Below are 18,143 nucleotides of genomic sequence, written 5' to 3' on the forward strand. Positions count from 1 at the left end.
TGCACTAACGATGAAGCACTGATGCATGCCTGAAGAAGTGGGCATTAATCCATGAAAGATAACAGATGATATGATACATTTTAAGTGGTCTATAAAGGTATCATCTAGTCCTGCATTATATTGTGTAAGAACTACATGGCTCACTTAGATTTCAACAGAATGAACGGAAATAATGCGCGCGCGCACGCGCGCGCGTACACACACACACACACACACACACACACACACACACACACACACACACACACACACACACACACACACCCAACCAACCAACCAACCAACCAACCAACCAACCAACCAACCAACCAACCAACCAACCAACCAACCAACCAACCAACCAACCAACCAACCAACCAACCAACCAACCAACCAACCAACCAACCAACCAACCAACCAACCAACCAACCAACCAACCAACCAACCAACCAACCAACCAACCAACCAACCAACCAACCAACCAACCAACCAACCAACAAGAAGACATGTGGATTCTCAGTGTCAACCATGCAGATCTGCAAGCTGAAGGAAACATCTATTTTTAACCTCTAGGTAATATTAATTTGACTTTAATTTGGTTCTGTCTAACAAGTTTACTAAATATACACCCCAATTCTCAGATATAGGACTCTGGGTCTTTCGTGTCACCCTATTATTAGCCAAATAAAAACCTGTAGTTTCAAAAAGTGGCCACAATGCACAATGCCTGGGCTTCTTTGTCTGAAGAACTGGAGTGTGATCTCCAATAAACAGCTTTCTCAGCTTTAAATTTAGAACCACAGCTCCAATTACGGGTTACACCTTTCAAAACTTACATCTAAGAAATACACCTGGCAAATCCATCTGTCATGAACTTTTCGGACTCTAAATTCTCTGCACTAATGACAAGACACTGGTGCATTGCAAGAAGTTGGCACTCATCCACAAAACCTAGTAGATTGTACGATTTTTTTTTAGTGGTCTATAAAGGTATTGTGCTGGCTGGACAGCTCAGCAGTTTAGGTGTCTGGCTGCACAGCCAGAGGTTGGGAGTTTGATTCCTCACTCAGCCTCCTGTGAATAGAGACCGCCTGTGTGGCCTTGAGCAAGCTGCACAGTCCCAGGATGCCCCCAAAAGGAGGGACGGGCAAATCACTTCTAAGTATTGCCAACCTGGATAACTCTGAAAAGGCTCACCATAGGTCAGAAATGACTTGATGGTACATGATTATTATTATAAAGGTGTCATCTACTCCTGTATTTTATTGTGTAAGGACCACACAGTTCTCTTCAATTTCTGTGTAAACTAATTTCTGATTCCTTCGTTTTTGTTGTAAACATTATTATACAGCAACTAAAACCCTGTAATTGTAAGTTATACCGCGTAAGGGTACTGATGTTATGAGCTGTGGCAATTTTTCAGAAATTAATTATTTCCAATTTATCCCCTGAAGGTCCTAAGGCACCCATGAAACCTCCTTCACTGCCAGGAAGTTATTGGGGGCTAGAAGACAGGATTCTATTTCATGGATTGCTGGCTTGTCCTGGCAAAGGGGCTTGAGTAATTCAGAGAAGATATGGGCTATGTCATGCAGGAACACCCAAGACGGACAGGTCAAACTGAGTGGTTCTGACTAAACGTGATTCACATGGAGCAGGAACTGGCAGGAACTCCAGAATCTTTGCTAAGAAAACCCCATGAACAGAAACAAAAGGCTAAAAGATATGACGCTGGAAGATGAGCCTCTCAGGTAGGAAGGTGTCCAACATGCTACTGAGGAAGAGCAGAGGACGTATACAAGTAGCTCCAGACACAGCTAATGAAGTGGTTGGGCCAAAGCTGAAAGGACGCTCAGCTGCGGACGTGCCTGGAAGTGAAAGGAAAGTCTGATGCTGCAAAGAAAAATACTGCATAGGAACCCGAAATGTAAGATCTATGAACATTGGGAAGCTGGAGGTGGTCAAACAGGAGATGGCAAGAATAAACATTGACATTCTGGGCATCAATGAACTAAAATGGACGGTAATTATCATATCTACTATTGTGGGCACAAATCTCATAGAAGGAATGGAGTAGCCCTCATAGTCAACAAAAGAGTGGGAAAAGCTCTACTGGGATACAATCTCAAAATTATAGAATGATTTCAATATGAATCCAAGGCAGACCTTTCAACATCACAGTAATCCAAGTTTATGCACCATCCACCGATGCTGAAGAGGCTGAAATTGACGAATTCTATGAAGACTTACAACACCTTTTAGAACTGACACCAAAGAAAGATGTTCTTCTCATTCTAGGGGACTGGAATGCTAAAGTAGGGAGTCAAGAAATAAAAGGAACAACAGGTAAGTTTGGCCTTGGAGTTCAAGACGAAGTGGGGCAAAGGCTAATAGAGTTTTGTCAAGAGAACAAGCTGGTCATCACAAACACTCTTTTACAACAACCTAAGAGGTGATTCTACACATGGACATCACCAGATGGGCAATACTGAAATCAGATTGATTATGTTCTCTGCAGCAAAAGATGGAGAAACTCTATAAAAAAGAAGACCTGGAGCTGTTTGTGGCTCTGATCATCAGATTCTTATAGCAAAATTCAAGTTTAAACTGAAGTAAGTACGAAAAACCACTGGGCTACTCAGGTATATTCTAAACCAAATCCCTCATAAATACACAGTGGAAGTGAAGAATAGATTTAAGGAACTAGATTTAGTGGACAGAGTGCCTAAAGAACTATTGCTGGAGGCCTGTAACATTGTACAGGAGGCAGCAACAAAAACCATCCTAAAGAAAAAGAAATGCAAGAAAGCAAAGTGGCTGTCCAACGAGGCCTTACAAACAGCAGAGAAGAGAAGGGAAACAAAATGCAAGGGAGATAGGGAACGTTACAGAAAATTGAATGCAGACTTCCAAAGAATAGCAAGGAGAGACAAGAGGGCCTTCTTAAATGAACAGTGCAAAGAAACAGAGGAAAATAATGGAAAGGGAAAAACCAGAGATCTGTTCAAGAAAATTGAGATATTAAAGGAACATTTTGTGCACAGATGGACACGATAAAGGACAAAAGTGGTAGGAACCTCACAGAAGCAGAAGACATCAAGAAGAGGTGGCAAGAATACACAGAGGAATTATACCAGAAAGATCTGGATGTCCCGGACAACCATAGATAGTGTAGTTGCTGACCTTGAGCCAGACATCCTAGAGAGTGAAGTCAAGTAGGCCTTAGAAAGCATGGCTAACAACAAGGCCAGTGGAGGTGATGACATTCTAGTGGAACTATTTAAAATCTTAAAAGATGACGCTGTTAAGGTGCTACACTCGATATGCCAGCAAGTTTGGAAAACTCAGCCGTGGCCAGAAGATTGGAAAAGATCAGTCTACATCCCAATCCCAAAGAAGGGGAGTGCAAAAGAATGCTCCAACTACCGTACAATTGCACTAATTTCACACACTAGCAAGGTTATGCTCAAAATCCCTCAAGGTAGGCTTCAGCAATATGTGGACCAAGAACTCCCAGAAGTACAAGCTGGATTTCGAAGGGGCAGAGGAACTAGAGACCAAATTGCTAACATGTGCTGGATTACGGAGAAAGTTTTGCTGGAAGAAATATCAACAACCTCAGATATGCAGATGATACCACTCTGATGGCAGAAAGTGAGGAGGAATTAAAGAACCTCTTAATGAGGGTGAAAGAGGAGAGCGCAAAAATGGTCTGAAGCTCAGCATCAAAAAACCTAAGATAATGGCCACTGGTCCCATCACCTCCTGGCAAATAGAAGGGGAAGATATGAAGGCAGTGACAGATTTTACTTTCTTGGGCTCCATGATCACTGCAAATGGTGACACTGTGAGATGTGAGCGTATAGGCTCTTGTTGGAGTGCTGTCCATCTGTAGGGTTTCTCAGGAGGTTCAAACCATCCCGCTTCCACCACCCCAAAAGACTGTCCATCGGGGAATTGACACCCAAGAACTGAAGGAGAGATTATTGAGAGTAACGGTTGCCACACAAACTGAGCGGGAATTGGCGGGAAAAGAAGAAAGAGGGAGGTCCGTGGTAGAATGGGAGAAATAAAAGGTGAGAGAGACCCAATCCTGGAGGGTTGGGAACTCATCTGGGTAAAAGATCCTTGGATGGGCAGATGGGAAGAGGAGAAGGTGCCCTGTGAGGAGGCTGACTATCACCAGAGGAGAGGACTGCCCCAGAAACCCTCATACTGGGGTGAGTTGGAGGCCTGAGAGTGGAGAAGACGTTTGACGGAGAAGGAGGTGGCAGCAAGGGAAGCAGAGGAACGCCGGGCATGGCATGCAGAGGAAGCCCGGAGGAGAGAATACCTCCGGGACTATGGGTCCCTTGTGAGAGAGAAGGGGAACCCTTATGTGGAGAGACTAGAATAGAAGAGACCCTACCGTTACTAGGGAATGAAGAAAGAGAACTCCCTATTGAAGAAAGTGACCCCTTTTTACCCGGGCCATGGGAGAACAAATCATTGAGCCCTTTTGATCCAAATGTTTGGTTGCCCTTGCGTTGCCGTTGGTGACAAGAGAGAAGTTACAGGAAGAACAGTTGAACAACGTATTACAGTTAAATGACTCAATAAATCCAAGTTTTGATTTAACTTTAAAATGACTCCTGCTTTATTTGAAAAAGAGCAAGAGGCTCTATACGAACCCTCACAGACAGCAACCATGAAATTAAAAGACGCCTGCTTCTTGGGAGGAAAGCGGTGACAAACCTAGACAGCATCTTTAAAAGCAGAGACATCACCTTGCCAACAAAGGTCTGCATAGTCAAAGCTATGGTTTTTCCAGTAGTGATGTATGGAAGTGAGAGCTGGACCATAAAGAAAGCTGACCGCCGAAGAATTAACGCTTTTGAATTGTGGTGCTGGAGGAGGCTCTTGAGAGTCCCCTGGATTGCAAGGGGAACAAACCTATCCATTCTAAAGGAAATCAACCCTGAGTGCTCACTGGAAGGACAGATCCTGAAGCTGAGGCTCCAGTACTTTGGCCATCTCGTAAGAAGAGAAGACTCCCTGGAAAAGACCCTGATGTTGGGAAAGTGTGAAGGCAAGAGAAGAGGATGACAGAGGACGAGATGGTTGGACAGTATCACCAAAGCTACCAACATGAATCTGACTCAACTCCGGGAGGCAGTGGAAGACAGGAGGGCCTTGCGTGCTCTGGTCCATGAGGTCACAAAGAGTCAGACAGAACTTAATGATTAAACAACAACAAATGAGATAGGAGGGGAACATCTATAATTACCAAAATATTCTGCCACCTAGATCACTATGGTTAATCCAAAACAGAAACAAATTTTACCAGTATATACAGCCCTTTTGATTCTCTTTTTCCAGTGTGATCTATCAAGCTAACACAAGAAAGCCTCTAATTAAGCCTTAGATTCCATTTTCCTTTGCACCTATTTGAAACTGAACTTAAAACTGTTGCTTAGGATCCTGGCTTGTTCCTGGTAACCAGGTTTTCTTCCTTCAGGAAAAAGAAACAAACAACAATCTATGGTTAATTAGATACTACCTGCTTTAATCACGGAGCATATTAAGCAAAAGGCTCATTTATGCTTCGGATGAATAAGCACAGACATGATAGTCTAAAATGAAAACAGTGTATCTCTAGCAGAGTCTGTGTATACTGGCCAAGGCTCCAATCTTAAGAATGCTTTCCTGAAAGTAAATCCTACTGAATACAGTGAGTCTTGCTTTTAAATAAATTTAGTATGGTGTAATCTTCAGGGTTATCGCCAGATCTACTGAAATAGCATCTAGGAAGTGTTTTGAACAATTGAAATCCACTTTTACAGATTTAATTTTTAAAAAGACTCTTAATATTGAGCCTGTGTCAGGGAGCTCCTACTCACATCATGTGTGTACAACACTGGAAGAAACCAAATCAATCAGATGAGATCTTTTGCTATGTACATCTCTCAGAAGAGAAAATTATGCTCATGCTTTCACTTTCCTTATAGTTGACACATCAAAGAAAAATCTAGAGCTGTGCCAAGAAACAGAGACATTTGGGCCTCTTGTTAAAGGAAGAACTTTTGTTAGTTCTTTTATTATTATTATTACACCATTAGAGTTAGGGGATCAAGGAATTGTCTCCATCTCAACTGAATTATCTTGAGAAGGAAGGAGCAAGGAGGGAGATTGTTTGACATTAAACAGTTAAATACACTGGAAGCAGCAAAAATTCTAACACATTAAATGTGGTCATCCACTTCATTTATAGTATTGATTTACAAAAAAACCATCCCAGGCTACATACATTTCCCAAGAGATTTGTGCAAAAAAAGGTCTTAACTAAAGAGTCCTTCACGTAATTGGCATTCCTTCAACCATGTCCAACAAATGACAAATTAATAAATCATGAGCATTACTACTGCTAAGAATGTGTGGGACTTCCGGTTCTCATTGCATCTCTCTTATTCAGCAGCTTACCAAATGGACTTGCTTCAGGAAACTTCTTTTGTATCAGATTGTCTGACAAAGAACGCCAGCACCTAACAGAGAGAGCAAGAAGGATGCATTTTGGGACCTTGCAAACAAGTCAACCAAAGTTATTAGCCCAGAAAAGGTATTAATAGTCTATGAACACACAGATGCTTAGAGAACCAAATCCATTTATAATTGGATGGCCAAAGTATAACATTGGGCACAATCTAGGTGACGTTAAGCACTGAGAAGAGCAACCAATCTGCAGATGAAAATGAAACACCTGCTCAGATTTTTACTACTTATGCTAACAGAACTTTGAAAGCTTAAAACTTTGCTGATATTAGGTAAAGGTAAAGGTTCCCCTTGACAATTTTTGTCCAGTCCTGTTCGACTCTAGGGGGCAGTGCTCATCCCCATTTCCAAACCATAGAGCCAGCGTTTTTGTCCGAAGACGATCTTCCATGGTCACATGGCCAGTGCGACTTAGACACGGAACACTGTTACCTTCCCACCGAGGTGGTCCCTATTTATCTACTTGCATTTGCATGCTTTCGAACCGCTAGATTGGCGGGAGCTGGGACAAGCGACGGGCACTTACTCTGTTGCGTGGATTCGATCTTACGGCTGCTGGTCTTCTGACCCTGCAGCACAGGCTTCTGCGGTTTAGCCTGCAGCGCCACCACGTCCCTTGTTGCTGATATTATGTACAGTACTAATAAACGCTTAGTGGCCTAGAGGAAACTGCAATTTTGCCAGAGGCAACCTTATGAACAGTCTTCCTAATCCTATTCTAAGATAAAAATTATGAATGAGGGAACTTCTTATACTCTAGAGCAGTAGTTCCTACCTTGGGTCCTCAGATGTTCTTGGACTAAAACTCCCAGAAGCCTCCATCACTAAATGTGCTGGCTTTCTGGGAGTGGTAGTCTAAGAACATCTGGGGGGGGCAGGGTTGGGAAATACTGCTCTGGAGCATCACTTATACTATGAGGTGACTATGATTTGTGGAGGAAGCCCTTAAAAATGAGAGAGATGCTTGCTTTTCATTATATTTTACATTTCCAAGTGACTGCTACATGAAAAAATCAGTTGTGGACATTTTCAAAATAGCCGCTCTATCTCTTTAAGCCCCATAGTGGAGTTGCAACAACAGCTTCTCTCTAATTAGAGGGTCCTACAATGGAATAGTAAAAATTATAAGGAATTTTCTGTTTCATAAAAAGAGGCATATGATTCAGATATGTCAGGACTTGGAAGTGGCGAGGATGAGAAAGCAGCACTTTGGAACGAAGCAGGTTTTAGTTCACTTAGAAGCACCCAAGGCAAGGAAACCTGCTTAAATCCCTTGATGCAGGCAAACAATTTTAACAGTTTCAAGATCTGCATGTGGGAGTGGGCTGTTGAGAGAGAGAGAGAGAGAGAGAGAGAGAGAAGCCTTTCAGAATTGGAAAGGAAATCAGTGTTCCTAAGCTTCACTGTTCAAGAACACTGGAACTTCTGTTAAAGAGATGTTTTGAGGCATTTCAAGCATAGACTAGCTTGACAGTCTTGCACTAGAGTGTGTCAAGAGGGGACGCTGTTTATTGTTCTCAGGTTTTACAATGATGCATGCTGCCATTCCTCACCCTAGATGTGTAATTCAGGAAGGCTTTTTGGTCAAAAACCTCCCTAAAGCTGAAGAAACATGATTCCAAGTTACTCACATAATCCAGTAGGAGGGTAATTGCAGGACAAGATCCCTCATTGTTAAAACCTGGTGATGTGGGGGAGGGCGAAAAGGACCTGTGGAACAGCTCAGGAAGAACTAGAAAGCTGCACCCCTGGGGTGCTAGAAACAGTTAAACAAGAATTACAACTGTGGAAAGAGCCTGTAAAATTGGTTCCAAAAAAATCACCTTCATCTCATGACTTCTTGGCTGTGAGAAAAGTTCCCATGATGAGGTGTACAGCTGTATGGCAGCTGTTATTGTTTCACCTCGGTGGGTAGAATTGTATATATGCATATAATAAACATGTTCTGCAGCCAGGCAACAAAAACACATATGAAAGAATGTCGCTCACCCCAAACCACAGCAGACAGGGTGATGCAACTGTCTTCAATGCGCTATTCAAACACAAAAGAACACACAATTGTTTATAGTACCACTTTTGTCACTTCAAGCTGTCTGGATTTCTCAGGTTCTGAACAGCCACGTCATACCACACTGATTATGCCTATTTTTGCAGCAAGTCTCAATCTAAGATTTTTTCCCCTTGAATTTTAACTGTGTTCATCCATACATGCAAAAGTCTTGTTTCTCTTAAGGGACCGACAAGTGTACAACATTACAAGTGTTTTGCTATGCAAGAGTCTATGTCAGATTCAGACCAGGGTTTTCTAACATACTTTCCAGTAGCAACAGTAGCGCGCACACACACACACACACGCACACACACACACACACATCCAACCTATAAATCTTTTTTTTATTTTGAATGATCCTTTGGTACAACACAACAGGTTGTTAACAGGAGGGAAAATTAACACTCAAACATTACACAAGCACAAATGTACACATGGGTTTCTAAGCTGCCTGGTCACTGACTGACTGACTGACTTAACTTCCTTATTTATTCAACTTGTATGCCGCCCGCACCCTGCAAGGGTCTTTATTACTGTACAACCTCTGGTTGAAAATACAGAGTATGCAAACTTCCGAGTTGTCGTTTGTTCTTTTTACAAAGCCACTGAACCACTGCAATCACCTTATGTCAGTATGTTTTGCTACCTTCAGGAAAGCCTCTCTTCATCATAAGAAATACTGTAGCTGAAACAGCAGTTTGGCCCCACATGTAGAATGACCTCCCAAGAGATCCACCTGACATCCTTAAAGGTCACATTTAAATGGAGGACTAAGATCTTTCAGCAGGCACTCAAAGCTTTGTTACTGATTCCTATCTTTGTTTTATGCCTTAAATTTAATTGCCAGCATTTAAAATTCTAATATGTTTCATTTAGCATTGGTTTTAATGTAAAATGTCTGTTTTTACTGATTGCTTTTGTTTTTAATATTAGTAAGCTGCCCTGAAAGTACTGCCATTTGGGCAAGCATATCAATGTTTTATATAAATAAACAGGCCTATCAGTTTTCTGTGTCAAACTCATTCCCTCTGCCCTCAGCTCTCTCCCCACTGTAAAGAAAGAAAGATGGGTGAGTAAGCTGTCTTCCAATTAACCATGATCACTCATCATGTGACTCAAAGATCCCGGGAAGCTGCTAGGGTCATCCTCATTCTTTCTGGAACACAGTACTGTATGTAAAGCTCTGATGTAGGACAACATGCAAGAATCTAGCAGACTGGATGTCTGTATTAGGCTAAGAAAGAAAAGTTGTATCAAATCCTTTAAGGCTAAAAGAAGAGAAGGAAAGATCCAAGCTAATGAAAGTTAGCTGTAACCTCTCATGACTTCATTTCCCAGTTATTAGGGATACTGCTGATATGGCCTGAAATTAAAGGGCGAGTGAGAAACATTGATTCAGTGGGCCTACTCTTGTTGTGACTTATTACACTAACAACAGGAGTCTTGACAGTTACAAGGATAAAGAAGTAGGACAACTGTTTTACAGAAGTCATTAGAAATGGATGATGAAAAGCACTAAAATACTTCAGTGATGATGAAATCTCTCTTTCCACTCATCTCATTCTTCACTGCTTCCTACTTTGGGAACCACCATTCTAAAGGAAATCAAGGCTGAGTGCTCACTGGAAGGACAGATCCTGAAGCTGAGGCTCCAATACTTGGACATCTCATGAGAAGAGAAGACTCCCTCGAAAAGACCCTGGAAAGTGTGAAGGCAAGAGGAGAAGGAGACGACAGAGGACGAGATGGTTGGACAGTGTCATCGAAGCTACCAACATGAATTTGACACAACTCCGGGAGGCAGTGGAAGACAGGAGGGCCTGGCATGCTCTGGTCCATGGGGTCACAAAGAGTCGGACATGACTAAACGACTAAACAACAACATAAGAAAGGCAGCAAAAAGGAAAAGTAGAGGCTGAGGACTAACTAAAATCATATTGAGGCATTACTGTTTTGCACACTAACCACAGAAGCTGGGACCACACCAATGACCTCAGCCTTGATAGATTTGCTAACTGACCACTGGGAAAGTCATTCTGAACGTTTTTCTCTCTCCTATACGCACCACAGGATGTTAGGAAAAAGCAGAATAAATTAACATTTCTAGAATGCTTTGAAGTTTGCTATTCAGCAATTACTGACAAGAATAAATAAGCAGTGTTTTTAACTCCCACCCACATTCTCCCCCAAAGCCCAGTAAGGAGGGAAGCCAACAAAGCCAAAATATCAGCTTGCCCTGAAAAGACTTGATTTAAAATAAAAATGTGGAAATACAAAATCAACTCAGAGCTATGTAATTTTGCAGAATTTTGGAAACCTTTCTCTGTCACCCTAGGAGAAATGGGGAGTGTGGGTATGGACGAATTACGCCTTCCTTACCAAGTGGCTCACTTTCCATTAAGAGTCCTGCCCCATGCCTAAGGATAATGAAAATTCACCAGCATTCAGCCCATATTATAAATCCATGCCTACATTATTTACACCTTTGCTGCAATGTCTGCAATAGCCTTGTTTGACAACCACAGAGCACTTCTGATTTCTACTCCTGTTACTGCACTGTGGGTACTGGGAGTCAGTCATTCCTGAAATAATGAGAACTAACAAACATCTGGTCTTCTGGATGGCAATTGGGGTGGAGGAGAACAGGCAGAATAGAGCAATATATACTGTATAGTACTATGAGTGAGGGTGAGAGAAAATAAGTGAATGAATGATCCTGTCCTGATGTGAGGCTACAAGTGCCCAGCAAGCTATGAAATATCCTCAGTAAATACTAAAAGTTGGAGGACTGGCAGAGTTAGTACAAAGAGAAGACTAAGAAGAGTTCAGGAAACACGCATGAGAATAATTACAGTAAAAGCCAGAATCAGTCACTATCATACCAGGGCAACAGTCCTAACCAGGAGTAGCCAAAAGTGATGTCTGTATACAGTCTGGCCAGCAGAAGATCTATCAGGCAAAAAGAAAAGGTATGTTGAAAAAGAGGAACAAGAAGTAGGTTCTTTTCACTGGTTTGAGGTTTGTGCTGTTTTATTTATCTAACAATGGTGTGAGCAACTCCCTGCCATAGCTGCAGCTACTCACTTATTTCCTACAGCTAGGATACCCCTAAAGGAACCAAGTATGCCATCTTAGCTGAGTCCAACTACCCTGTATTCAGAGATGCTGTTGTTCTTTCGGGTGGTCTTTCCTTTTTGGAGACCTCTCCCTCACCTGGAAAGAATGGCTCCTTTCTGGAGGGCCAGGCTCTGTCTCCTGTGTGATGGGCTGCCAGTGGGGCCCCTCAAAACCTCTGTTTTGCCCTTGACTCCTCCACCTGAGGCATGTCATCCTCAAGGATCACATGCCTTCATCCTCTAAGGATAAATTTTAGATAGATTGTTATGCATTACTGCTTTGACTGGATTTCTAGTACTACTTGTGTTTTCCATTTTTGTGTTTTCCATTTCTCGGAGGGACAATTTTTAAAAAATAGTATGCTTGTTGATCTTTGCCTTAATATTGCCTGTTAATGATGTAAGATGACTCCTTATTAATTTTTCATAGTTTAAATATTGTGTTTTAATGATGTTAACCACCATTTTATACTCATTGTTTTCAACTTTCAACTTTGAATATAGCCTTTCATTGTTGTGAGCTGCCTTGGGTCATTTTCAAGGAGAAAGATGGGGTAAAAAAATTAAATACATCTTTTAAATAAATAAATCTCAGTCTGCTAACAGGACTTCAGAGGTGATGTCTGACTCTTTTTACAAATAAGGCAAGAAACCTGTAGTCAAATCTCATTTCATTTGGTTGCAGAAAGACCCAAATGGGACTTTTTTGTGGGGACTTTCACAAGAGCAGAGATTAGTGAAGCAAGGAAGCGGTAACTACAGTCATTTTATGGATGAAGTAAAATAAATACATGAGAAAGAGCCAGTGAAATGAAAACTACATCCACACATTAGCATGCCTGTTTTCTAGGGAAAGGACATAAAGAAAAAGGCAGACCGTCTTAAAAGAGCTCAGAATTGCCTGATTTAAAATAAAACAAGCATGGTAATATTTTAGCTGCAAAGCAGTCAAACATGACACAACAGCTGAAATCCTGTTGTTAGTGTAATAAGTCACAACAAGAGTAGGCCCACTGAATCAATGGAACTTATGGGAGAGTTGACTTACCAAATCCTCACTGATTAGGAAGAGGTGAGAAATGAAGCCCCATTAATCAGCCTGCTAGGACTAACTACCGCTTGGATCTTCCCCTTCTGGAACGGTCTCCTACAGAGACTTGACCTCTTATCATGGTCCTTTTTCTGTTTCACCTTACATTTTACCAATTACAACAAATGCAGGGCAAGGGAAACAGATCAAGGTCCACAGATAGATCTCTGACTGATTTGCAAACAATTTGACTTAAGATTTCAGACACCCAGTTAACAATAAAAACAAACAAACAAAAAATGGCTACACGTGCACAAACACCCCAACGGGGGGGGGGGGGAAGCTAGGGGAAATACCACCAATAACATGTATATAATAACTGAGTGTCATCAGCTCTGACCATGATGACCCTTCTCAGAGTTTGCTGGGTAAGGAGTACTCAGAGGCAGTTTACCAGCCCCTTCTTCTGGAACCTTTGGGACCATGCAGGGGAATCAAACCTCTGGGACTACAGCCAGGTACTCCCTGCATGTATAGGTATAGGTAAAGGTAAATGTAAAGGTAAAGGTTCCCCTTGACATTTTTTAGTCCAGTCATGTCCGACTCTAGGGGGCGGCACTCATCCCGCTTTTCAAACCATAGAGCCAGCGTTTGTCCATAGACAGTTTCCGCGGTCACGTGGCCAGCATGACTAGGGAATGACGTTTTACCTTCCCACCGAGGTGGTACCTATTTATCTACTCGCATTTACATGCTTTCAAACTGCTAGGTTGGCGAGGAGCTGGGACAAAGTGACGGGAGCTCATTCCGTTGTGTGGATTCGATCTTACGACTGCTGGTCTTCTGACCCTGCAGCACAGGCTTCTGCGGTTTAGCCCACAGTGCCATCACGAATTCAGGCTAAACCTGAATTCAGGCTAAACCTGAATTTCAAGGATAAGGGACCTTTGGCTCTCCAGATGTTCGGGATTGCAAAAACATGAAGCCGTGCCAGAACAACCAATGGTAAGGGACGATGGGAGTTGTAGTCCAAAACCTGCGGCAGGACAAAGGCTCATCGCCCCTGCTGTATTTGAACTGAAGGTGCATTAAAATGCTGCTGGCTCACAGAGAGCTGCGAGCCAGCACCACCTTATCATTCCATCCTCAAGATTTTATCTGCTTTGCTCTGAAGTAGCCTTAAAACAACAAACCACATGGATAGCAAAGGACGCTGGGCTGGGGGGGGAAATTGCGGGGGCAGGGGAGCGGCCTCAAAAGTCCACCCCTCTGCATAAATACCAGCAATGTTAAAGGAAGCACTTTAGCCTTGAATCTATAAATACAGAGAGGAAAAAGTACGGAGAGATGCCATTGAAGTCAATAAAAAGAGAAAGCCCCTCCCTTGTCCTCAGAGTACAAAAGGTCCCTTGTCCCCCCCCCCCCACTCTTCAGAACGGATGGATAATTTATATCACAAAATATTCCTGCCAGCTGGTGCTTTGACTATACAAGGGCCAGATTGTGAGAAGATGGCCTTCAAGAGATAAGCATGGGGCTGGAATTCTTCCACTCTGGCTTCCTCTACTATGCTATCTTTAACTTTTCACAGCTCTTCTTAAGGTCCAATGTAAATATTAGGAGTTATAGTCCAAAAATGTAAGCTCTGCTTCACATTCCTGCAGAGTCAATCAGTACTCAACAGGCTCACTATTGACTGAGGGCCTACGTGCAGCCCAGTTTACCTTTGTGGCAAACAAGGATGAGCAAATCTACCTCTTTAATTGTCTAAAATGTTTCCATTCTAACAAATACATGTTCATTCCATCTATTTTCACCTCAATTTACAATTTTTTTTTAAAAAAAGAGCCTAAATTCCTGCAGAAATTCAAATACATTTTCAGAAGGTTTCCCCTCACATGCATAATTTTGACAAAGATGTCCTCCTAACAAAGACGTCCTCCTTTCTGCATGCTGGTTTCCTAAACCATACATGCTTTTGCGCAGTTTCCGCTAATGTATTCATCTTTGATCAGACAACTACACCCCCAAATTAAGAAAAATCAGAAGATCAATGAGCAATTCTATTCCAGTTTACATATTTATCTTGGAAGTGTGAACAGGTCAATTCTTGTTAAAAAATACAAGACAAATAAATGTCTCTGTCATTCCCAAGGAGAAATTAGGATGCATCTTATAACTACATTAACCATCCAAACCTTCCCTAAATTATCATCCTATGGTGCAAGTTTGCTATTAGCAACTTTTCTAAAACAAAGATTTCATCAGAGCTCCTCTTTTATACAGAGAGTTGCTATTTCTAAAAAGCAAAGCAAAGCGTGCTGCTTATATACCGCCCCATAGTGCTTCAAGCACTCTCTGGGTGGTTTACAAGTTAATTATGCAGCCAAACACATTGCCCCCCCCCCCAGCGAGCTGGGTACTCATTTTACCGACCTCAGAAGAATAGAAGGCTGAGTCAACCTTGAGCCAGCTACCTGGGATTGAACCCCAGGTCGTGAGCACAGTTTTGGCTGCAGTACAGCAGTTTAACCACTGCGACAGGAGGCTCAGTTGATCTGTGTGCCATCAAATCATTTCTGATTTATGTTAACCCCAGTAGGGCTGCCGTGGTATCCAAGATGTTAAAGGAGTGGCTTTCCACTGTCATTGTCCATGAATTTTTCTATGACCAAGCAGACATTTGAACCCAGATATCCTAAGGTCTGGCACACTACCCACTGTACCAACTGCTCTTCTGCATAATGAACAGAAAATTATTTAAACATAAATTAGAAGAAACTACAAAGTACACAGTATGTTATAGTAGCCAAAAGGCTGTATTGTTTTCAGGGGCTAAATTTCAAAGGTGTTGTGGAATAAAAACCAACCAGAAAAGCTATTATTCTGAAACAGCTATTATTCTCTCTGTCATGCGCGCGCACACACACATTTAAATTATGCCTCTCACAAGATTCAAGAGATCCAACCAGATCTGATGACAGCACCATCCATGTATGAGAACACCAGTCATGATAAAAAGGATGATTTAAAGCAAAGAGAGAGCAGGCAAGCAGGGAGTACAGAATCCCTGTTCTCACCACACTTTCCCTGTCCTCGCAGTATTATTATTATTTTCTCTCAGAGCCCAACTGGGAGGTAAGTTGCAAGGGAAGTAGCTTTGGAGGGAAGCATCATGAGAAGAAAGATTCAAGCAACTTCCCTTTCCTTCGGATTATATTAACCTTCCACCACTGCCACAGTTCCTCTCTTCTAGTGCTCAAAGGCTGGGATCCTGTCTGTCGCCACACAACATGAACATGCACAGTGTAACTTTGCTAGGCATTGTTCAATTCAATTTTATGATCAGTCATACAGTGGCCATTGCGACTAACTGCAATGCACCGGACAGCACTTCTGCCTTGGCGCTATTGCAGCTACCACAGGCACAAGATTTCAGCCAATATACAGTATAAAATGTAGGCTTGCTACACAGGTGTGTCTGGTTGAATTCAGAACCCCATTTGATCTCCATGGCTCTTGGGGGGGGGTCTCCTCTTTTTCTCTAGCTATCTCAAATGCTTAGACTCTGTTGAAGATTTGGAGTGTGTGGAGATGCGAGCGGGAGGTGGGGAAATGCCTTCTAGAGACATTTTCTAGCACCACTATAATATCTGCATACAACTTAAGTTGCAAGACCGCCTTCCAACTATGAAATCAACTGCCTCAACAAAGAAGCCTTTTAAAAAAGAGCTATATTGCATCCTTGCAAGTTTGTTTCTCAAACCATTGTGGGCATTTCTGTGCCTACCCATAGCAACAGGATGAACTTTACCTTTCTATGTTTCTTTATTTTTCTAGAATAGCAGCCAAAAACACTTTGCCTCCTTCCTTTCAACTCCTGCCAAAAATCTATTCTAAATTGTCCACCTACTCAAGCAGGAATCCCCTTGGGAGCCAGAACCGTTTGGGGAATGAAGGACAACATAGGAGTTCAAAGAAGGTTCAATTTGTACTTAAGGCACACTCATCAAGTTCCCTATAGAAATGAGAACCTAAAATTGGTGGCTTTGCTTATATAGACTCTGATTATAAAAATAAAGGTTGCTTTGTTGTTCCACAAGGAAAAAGATAGAACCAAAATCCGTAAGTGGAGAATACTGTTATTAGAACCAAGTAAAATTTCCACAAAGCATGCAAACTCTGAAGTTCTCCTAAACTCTCTTAGAGAAGAAGAAGAAAGGAGGAGAAGAAGATACTATCCTTGAAGCAACCTATTGCTTCCTCGCTTCCACTACCTGATCAAGCGTTCTGGGGAACTTAAAGCTTGCAGTTTTGTAGAATATGAGTCCCAAATAAAGATACTACCTACCTGTGGATTTGGATTACTCTTGTTATACCCAAAGCCATTGGTATACCAAGGCTATAATAACTTTGTCAGGTAACAGATTTCATATACCTGTACTCAGTTCAGCTGTGCAAAAGGGGGGCACAGGAGCCTTCCTGAAGAATGTGAGGGCTGGGAGCACATCTGGACATCTCCTAGGCAACTATGGATTGCTCCTGACATGAAGGAGGAAGAAGCTGTCAAATGGGAAATGTGTCTTCCATTTAAGAAAAAAAACTTCTGCTCTGTCTCCCATCAGACTGTCTGGCCTCTTCTTTAGACCCAAGACCTTACATTTCTTCAGCTGTCTCACATCATGTGAACAAACTCTCCACAGCCACTATGACTTCCAAGATGCTATAAATGATTTATCTTTTTTGTGTGATCCTTCCAGACATTTATCAGCTTTATCTACTTCTTTCTATTCTATACCATTTCTCTGTTTAGACCATATGTACACAAATACAAATGTGTAACAGTGCAAGCCACTCAGATTCACCTTTTCTGGAAATTTCCCCTGACAAAAGAATAGGAGTGTGTTTATTAAACTACTGAAGACAGACCTCAAAGTTGCTTTTCTTAATTATGGATGTCACTTGATCAAAAAAAACCACAGCCAGCTAACTGCACATGTTTTAGTTTATTACTTTACTCACCTGTGGATAAATAGTATGACTAAACCAAAGTTTGCAGAGAGAAAAGCATTTTCTCTGTTTAAATGACACAAATCTTGCAACACATTGTATCTTGAAAGAAGCATTATTCCATCCTTGGGGGATAGAGTAATGCCTCTTCCAAGATACTATGTGTAGTGATATTTCTGTCATTTAAATAGAGAAAATGCTTTCCTCTCCCCAAGAATGGAATACCTACCATCCTTCGATTTGTTAGTATTTAAATAATAACTTTTTAAAAAGTTGCTGCCCAAATGGGGGCATTTTAAAAAAATAAGGTAGATCTATGACTTCATAAAACAAATTGATTCAAATCATGATTTAAATAAAATTGATTTTTTAAAAATTTAAATTGTCAAAAAATAATTTTTAAATTTAAATCAAACTGATTTAAAACATA

At 41.7% G+C, this 18,143-nt stretch overlaps 1 protein-coding gene across 1 annotated transcript in view; it reads right to left on the reverse strand.

Moving 5' to 3' along the window:
• Nucleotides 1–18,143, reverse strand: part of LAMC1 (laminin subunit gamma 1) — a 155,348-nt gene that overhangs the window by 63,983 nt on the left and 73,222 nt on the right. The window lies entirely within an intron of this gene.

This window comes from Pogona vitticeps, chromosome 4 (assembly GCF_051106095.1).
Source record: "Pogona vitticeps strain Pit_001003342236 chromosome 4, PviZW2.1, whole genome shotgun sequence".
Lineage (NCBI taxonomy): Eukaryota > Metazoa > Chordata > Lepidosauria > Squamata > Agamidae > Pogona > Pogona vitticeps.